Here is a 7600-nt window from a genome sequence, read left to right on the forward strand (position 1 = left end):
CCTTTGTAGTGCTGGATTTGCAGAAAGATATTGTGTAAATTTGGTTTTGTCATGGATTATCTTGGTTTCTCCAATGTTAATTGAGAGTTTTGCAGGATACAGTAACCTGGGCTGGCATTTGTGTTCTCTTAGGGTCTGTATGACATCAGTCCAGGATCTTCTGGCCTTCATAGTTTCTGGCGAGAAGTCTGGTGTGATTCTGATAGGTGTGCCTTTATATGTTACTTGACCTTTTTCCCTTACTGCTTTTAATATTCTTTCTTTATTTTGTGCGTTTGGTGTTTTGACTATTATGTGACGGGAGGTGTTTCTTTTCTGGTCCAATCTATTTGGAGTTCTGTAGGCTTCTTGTATGCCTATGGGTATCTCTTTCTTTAGGTTAGGGAAGTTTTCTTCTATGATTTTGTTGAAGATATTTACTGGTCCTTTGAGCTGGGAGTCTTCACTCTCTTCTATACCTATTATCCTTAGGTTTGATCTTCTCATTGAGTCCTGGATTTCCTGTATGTTTTGGACCAGTAGCTTTTTCCGCTTTACATTATCTTTGACAGTTGAGTCAATGATTTCTATGGAATCTTCTGCTCCTGAGATTCTCTCTTCCATCTCTTGTATTCTTTTGGTGAAGCTTGTATCTACAGCTCCTTGTCTCTTCTTTTGGTTTTCTATATCCAGGGTTGTTTCCATGTGTTCTTTCTTGATTGCTTCTATTTCCATTTTTAATTCCTTCAACTGTTTGATTGTGTTTTCCTGGAATTCTTTCAGGGATTTTTGCGATTCCTCTGTGTAGGCTTTTACTTGTTTATTAATGTTTTCCTGTGCTTCCCTAAGTGTGTTCAGGTCTTTCCTGAAGTCCTCCAGCATCATGATCAAATATGATTTTGAAACTAGATCTTGCTTTTCTGGTGTGTTTGGATATTCCATGTTTGTTTTGGTGGGAGAATTGGGCTCCGATGATGGCATGTAGTCTTGGTTTCTGTTGCTTGGGTTCCTGCGCTTGCCTCTCGCCATCAGATTATCTCTAGTGTTACTTTGTTCTGCTATTTCTGACAGTGGCTAGACTGTCCTATAAGCCTGTGTGTCAGGAGTGCTGTAGACCTGTTTTCCTCTCTTTCAGTCAGTTATGGGGACAGAGTGTTCTGCTTTCGGGCGTGTAGTTTTTCCTCTCTACAGGTCTTCAGCTGTTCCTGTGGGCCTGTGTCTTGAGTTCACCAGGCAGCTTTCTTGCAGCAGAAAAGTTGGTCTTACCTGTGGTCCCGAGGCTCAAGTTCGCTCGTGGGGTGCTTCCCACGGGCTCTCTGCAGCGGCAGCAACCAGGAAGATATGTGCCGCCCCTTCCGGGAGCTTCAGTGCACCAGGGTTCCAGATGGCCTTTGGTGTTTTCCTCTGGCGTCCGAGATGTGTGTGCAGAGAGCAGTCTCTTCTGGTTTCCCAGGCTTGTCTGCCTCTCTGAAGGTTTAGCTCTCCCTCCCACGGGATTTGGGTGCAGAGAACTGTTTATCCGGTCTGTTTCCTTCAGGTTCCGGCGGTCCTTTATTTCTTTAATGGATTATTCATTTCCTTTTTAAAGGACTCTGTCGTCTTTATAAAATTGGATTTAGGGTCATCTTCTTGTGCTTCCTCTGTTTCAGGATATCCAAGGCTTGCTGTAACAGGATAGTTGGGCTTTGGTGGTGTCATATTGCCCTTGGTTCTTGATGATTGTGCTTTTACGTTACCTTCTAGCCATCCATTGTCCCTGGTGTTGACTGGATGTTCCAGATGCCAACAGGACTCCTCAATGAGACAGGCAGAGCCATGAGCCTGACAGTGGATCTCAGGAAACAGCACACTGCTCATTTCTGATCGCTGTGCCTCAGGTGGCCCCTCTGCTGGCTGTGCCCCTGGTAGACCCGGCAGGCAGGAGATTACCTGGGGAAGAATGTAAGCTGGATTCTCCTGGGGCTCTGCAAGTCTCCTCAGGAAAGCAGAGAGAACTATGGGCCAGAAGATAAAGGTCAGAGGACTGTATGCAACTCATCTCTGCTGGCCATGCCCCAGGTGGACTGGCCTGGCCTGAAGTTTGTTCTCTAACTGAGGTGTGATATAGAATTATGGAAGAGGTAATTCATAATTGTAATTAAGAAGATCCATATGGCTCTATGGCTCTTGTATTTATTATTTGTTTACAATGTGATGTAGGTACTAATGTGCATGAAATTCTGTCTTTATTTGAAATATTTGTAAGATAAAAACTAAGTCAGTACAGGTCTTAATTTGTTGGGACAAGTTATGGTGTCATTTTGCAATTACTCCAGTCTTTCCTGCACTGAATTGTATTTGATCAAAGTCATGCCATTTCTCCATTATCTCCAAAGATTCTTAAGATGTTTTCTCTGGGGCTAACTCATCTCTGCCACGGATCTCTAACTGTTTGTAATCAAGCCAGGGGACAGCAGAACTTAATGCCTTCCTACTCAGGCATCCCTCCACCTGGTCCCCAGAGGCCCATTAAGGAGCAGTGTTAGTAAGCACCTGTCACATCTCTTGTATTCTGAGGCATCAGGTGGCTCCTCTGAGCAGTGACACACATGTGCACAGCTCACTTCAACAAAGGCAGCCCCCTGTGCCTCTTTTCCCTATATCTCCCAGAGATCCACAGACCTGTAGGAAACTTTACTTCCAACTTATCATCTTTTATCAGCTTTATATTAGGAGTTATACAGGCTGTACATCTGAGTTTTTAAAAAATATATTTTACCAAGCTCTCTGGTTTTAGCAGTTTTTAAGGGAAGAAAGTGCTTTATAACATAAACTGGAAACAATGAACTCATTTTATATTTATCCTTGTAGAGCGTGTGTTAATTCAGTTCTTTCTTAAATTGTTATTTTTTTTCTTGGCTACACTGCACAACCTATCTACTAATAATTCGAGTATTAGCATACTTGTCATTAGCGTGGCAGTATTATCTGTTAAATTTTCAGTATAGAATCCATGTGTTGAAATGATGGAAGTCAGCAGGAGAGGACATGGCTCTTTATCTAATCATTGGCCTTTGGGGTAAATCGGGATTCACACTCATCTCTTCAAGCAGCCTAAATATCATTCGCTGATGTGAATCCGAGTCTTCTGAACGCCTGCTGATGTAAGTACATGAGCCCACTTTAGCCCGCACAGCAACTTGGCTTGAGTTGCTTTCACAGATATGATCTGCCCATCCATGTTAGGTCAAGGTTTTCAACCAAATACTTTCATTTATTCAGTTTATTTCCATGCCTGATGGTTGGGTGAGGGTCTCAGGGCCAAATTCAAAGTTGAATTATTCTCTTTTTCCTTTTACAATGTTAATTTAATTTAAATTTGTGGGTGCGTGCGTGCATGCACATGAGCACGCATGTTCATGTGTGTTTCTGAGACAGTCAGATTTCATGCCAGATCCTATGGAGCTGGAGTTATAGGCAGCTACCAGATGTGGGTCCTCTGCAAGAACAATGCTGTTGAGACATCTCTCCAGCCCCATAAATCATTCTAAATATTATCACTTTAGCATTGGTAAATAGGGGCTTGCTTCAGAGATAGTTCTTGGAAAAAGGTTTCATCAGGACAGAACATAGGGCCCCAGCACCTTCATACATCCCTGGTAGGAATGGCCACGCTCATATAATCTCAGCACTTGGAAAGCAGAAATGAGATCCCTAGAGTAAGCCACACACCCAGACTAGCAAATTAGCTCTGGGTTCAAGTGAGAGACCCTTGCCTTAAAATATAGCGATTGATCAAGGAAGACTCCTGACATCAATCTCTGGCCTCCAAATGCATGTTTATGTACGTGCTCACAGATGCATAAGAATGTATGCATGCATTCACACACATCACACGACCCCCAGATATAGAGTAAAATCAGTAAATGCTCATCAGCCCTGGTGAGAAGGGTGTCAGAGAACAATAAGCCACAACATCACCCCTGATCATCATGTCAGCTCTTGGTCCCTGGGTTCTGACTGAACTCCACTTGGTTCCACTCTCAAATAAGAACATCGATTCTGAAAATCTCTCAAGCACAAAAACTCAGGATACAGCGGTGACAACGTATCTCTTCTTACTGTTCATCTCATTTGATACCAATCCCAACAGTGTTGTGTCGGATGCCATCCATGTCGAGGGAGGATGCTGTAAATATCTCCCAGTGTCAACAATGAAGAGCATTCGATCTTCCTTGGCCCAGTAATAACCAGGGTCAAGCGCATTGTTTTCTGAAAATGTCCTGTGATTGTTGACATTGCTATTCTGTATCAGTCATTAGTTCTCATCGAAACTTCCAAAGAAGTCAGAGCGGGGAACAGGGGAAAAAAGAGATAGAACTAGTCTAAACTTAGCAGTTTTCTCAGACAGTTGACATGATTACAGTTATCCTCTGCCCAAATGGGTTAAATAAGCCAATATTTACCAAGAAATCAGACATGATTAAAGTCTTGCTCTGCCCAAATGAGCTAAGTCCAGTCAATATTTACCAAGAAATTTCATAAAATGCTTAGTCTATGAGTCAAATTTTTGTCCCTTTGATCCCATTCTTAGTTTTACTATGTGTAGTAAAGTAAAACTAAATCAAAAAGGTTTTATTTAGGCTCCAAAACATCTGGCCTTCTGTGTAGTTAATTGCATTTCAAGGATGGAATTATTAACATATAAGATACAGTTTATAAAACCATGCTGTTTATGTGAAGATTCTCTGCTCCTTCTTTTGTTTGTAAGAAATGTCAGTGCTCCCCAGGAGGGAGAAGGTCACCATGTTGATATTGCTGCTATAGCAATGTGATTTTAATGCCTTACATTCAAATTTAGAAGAAGAAAAAAGACATTGCAGGAAGGAATTTAATGAGAATGTCTTGTTTAAAATGCCTAATATCTAAAAACGACATTGTTGGTTAAACACCAGACTTTGTATAATTTGAAACTAGGTGAAGAAGAGGTAGCACTTGCCAGGTTGCATGAGAGATTCTTAGAATGACTCTTCCATAGTCTTTCTCTCCAACATTTGTTAGTCTGTGCTTTGTGAAGGGCATTTCCTCTTAAATAGTCTGAAGCACAGTTAAGGTTCTACACTCTAAACACGTACAAGTTATCACATAGTTTTTGTGTTAGTTTAACTATATAATTGTGCTATAACTATATATAGAGTGAGAAAGAGGAAGTGTTTAGAATCAAGAAAATCTTTAAATGTGTTTTTACTTTCAAAGATTCTTTAAAAGGTTATGATTATGTTCTTTTTGTTTTTTTCATAATCAATAGATAAACAGAGATGATAGATGATAAGTAGATAGGTAGATAGATGATAGATATGAGAAAGATAGATAGAGGATAAGCTTACCTGTTTCAACAAAACCTGTGCCCTACCATTTCAAACGCAACTTAAAACAAAGATATTTTGTTTATAAATGTTTTAAAATATAATAAAATTCTGCAATTAAAATTACATAGGAACTAACATAATACCCTGAACTAACCCTGAAAGTATTGTATTAATTACACAAAATAATAAATACAAATCATGTGTCACATATATAGCATGGTAAACGTTGCTGTAAATGTTAATAATAAATAAAAACTAAGCATCCCTTTCTATACTTCAAAATGTTGAAAGAAACATTTTACAATTATTCTAAGTTAAATTAAATATTTATGACCTAGACCAAGCCCCAAATCAATCAATCTCTCTCTCTCTCTCTCTCTCTCTCTCTCTCTCTCTCTCTCTCTTTCTCACACACACACACACACACACACACACACACACACACACACACACACACATACACACACACACTTTTCCTCAAATGCATAAGTAAGGTTTTCTCCTCTAAGAACCTCAACTTGTGATGTACACTGTCTGGCCAAGAAGTTACAACTTGAGGGATTTAAAAAAAATGAAAAACTTTCTGGCATTTTCTAGTTCTAGATCTTAAAAATATTTTCCAAGAATCATAATATATGTTTACTTAGCTTTTAAAAACCATGTCTGGTCAACTTGTTTTTATATTAAAATATATTATAGTAAAAACAGCTCGTCAGAAGTCTCTAAGATTCTTAGTTTTTAGTACTTTGCTCTTATTCAAGGCAGAGGAGCAGAAAGTTAGATGTTACAGAGACCCTGGTCACTCAGTTCTTTCTGGAGGGAAATTCGAGATCCAAACCAGACTACACTAACTGGCCTGCACATCTGTATTGGGCATTGAGTGCCAGGCTGCAGTGGGCCAAGGCACTTGAGATTGCAACAAGTTTTGGTGGTGGTGGTAGTTTTAGCCTTTTTTTTTTAATTAAAATATCATTCCATTGAGCTAGGCATCACACACACACACACACACACACACACACACACACACACACACACACACACATACACAGATACACAATCATTCCCAGCCCATTCCTCTTCCTCCCCCAAAGCCTCCCATATCCTCCTTCCTTCTAATTTCTGGCCTCTTTTTCTTTATTGTTACATATGTATGGAAATATAAATACGACCTGCATAGCGTGTTTGGTGTTCCTTGTGTGTACATAGTTTCAGGGCTGACCACTTGGTATTCCAGCTGCTGTCCCCTGGGGTGGATCATTTCTCCTGTTCTCAGAATCCCTTAGTTGCCTATAGTTCTTTATCTAGGGGTGGCACCCATGAGATTTCCCACTTCCAACATCACGTCTGTTTGTGTTGTTCTTGTTTGGGTCTTGTTTGGGCGGCCATATTGTTGAGACATCATGGATAAAGCTTCTCTGTTATTTTGAGGAGATCTATTTCCTGGCAGATCTCCTGGTCCTCTGGTGGTTACAATGTTCTTCTTTGGCAATGTTCCCTAAGTCTTGGGTGCATGAGTTGTGTCACAGATGTATCCACTGGGACTGGACACCCTATGATTACCCCGTGTACTGGCTGGTTTTGTGTCAACTTGACACAAGCTGGAGTTATCACAGAGAAAGGAGCCTCAGTTGACGAAATGCTTCCATGGGACCCAGCTGTAAGGCATTTTCTCAACTAGTGTTCAAGGGGGGAGGACCCAGCCCATTGTGGGTGATGCTGTCCCTGGGCTGGTAATCTTGGGTTCTATAAGAAAGCAGGCTGAGCAAGCCAGGGGAAGTAAGCCAGTAAGTAACATCCCTCCATGGCTTCTGTATCAGCTCCTGCTTCCTGACCTGCTTGAGTTCCAGTCCTGACGTCCTTTGGAGATGAAACAGCAGTGTGGAAGTGTGAACTGAATAAACCCTTTCCTCCCCAACTTGCTTCTTGGTCATGATGTCTGTGCAGGAATAGGAACCCAGACTAAGACACCCAGAGAGTTGTTCTCTTCGTTTTGAACAGCTGTGGTTTTTCTGTAAGTCTGTCTGTCCTTCAGTGAAGGTTGCAAGCATATTTATGGGTATAAAAATAAATATTTAGAGTGCAGTTGGGAATTATGCTGGTTTAGTAGAAAGCTATAGTTTCAAAAATCAAACAACAAAAGCCAGTTTCTGTCTAGCCCTTCAGCACTGGGAGAACCAGTGGTCTAACTTGTCTCATGCTTCATTGTTGTCTCCTAAGCCCAAACATCACCTCACCAGAAAGCTTGCCAATGGCCTTTAGCTGCAGCCATGCCC

Source organism: Rattus norvegicus, chromosome 2 (assembly GCF_021556685.1).
Source record: "Rattus norvegicus strain SHRSP/BbbUtx chromosome 2, alternate assembly SHRSP_T2T, whole genome shotgun sequence".
In the NCBI taxonomy this organism is placed as follows: domain Eukaryota; kingdom Metazoa; phylum Chordata; class Mammalia; order Rodentia; family Muridae; genus Rattus; species Rattus norvegicus.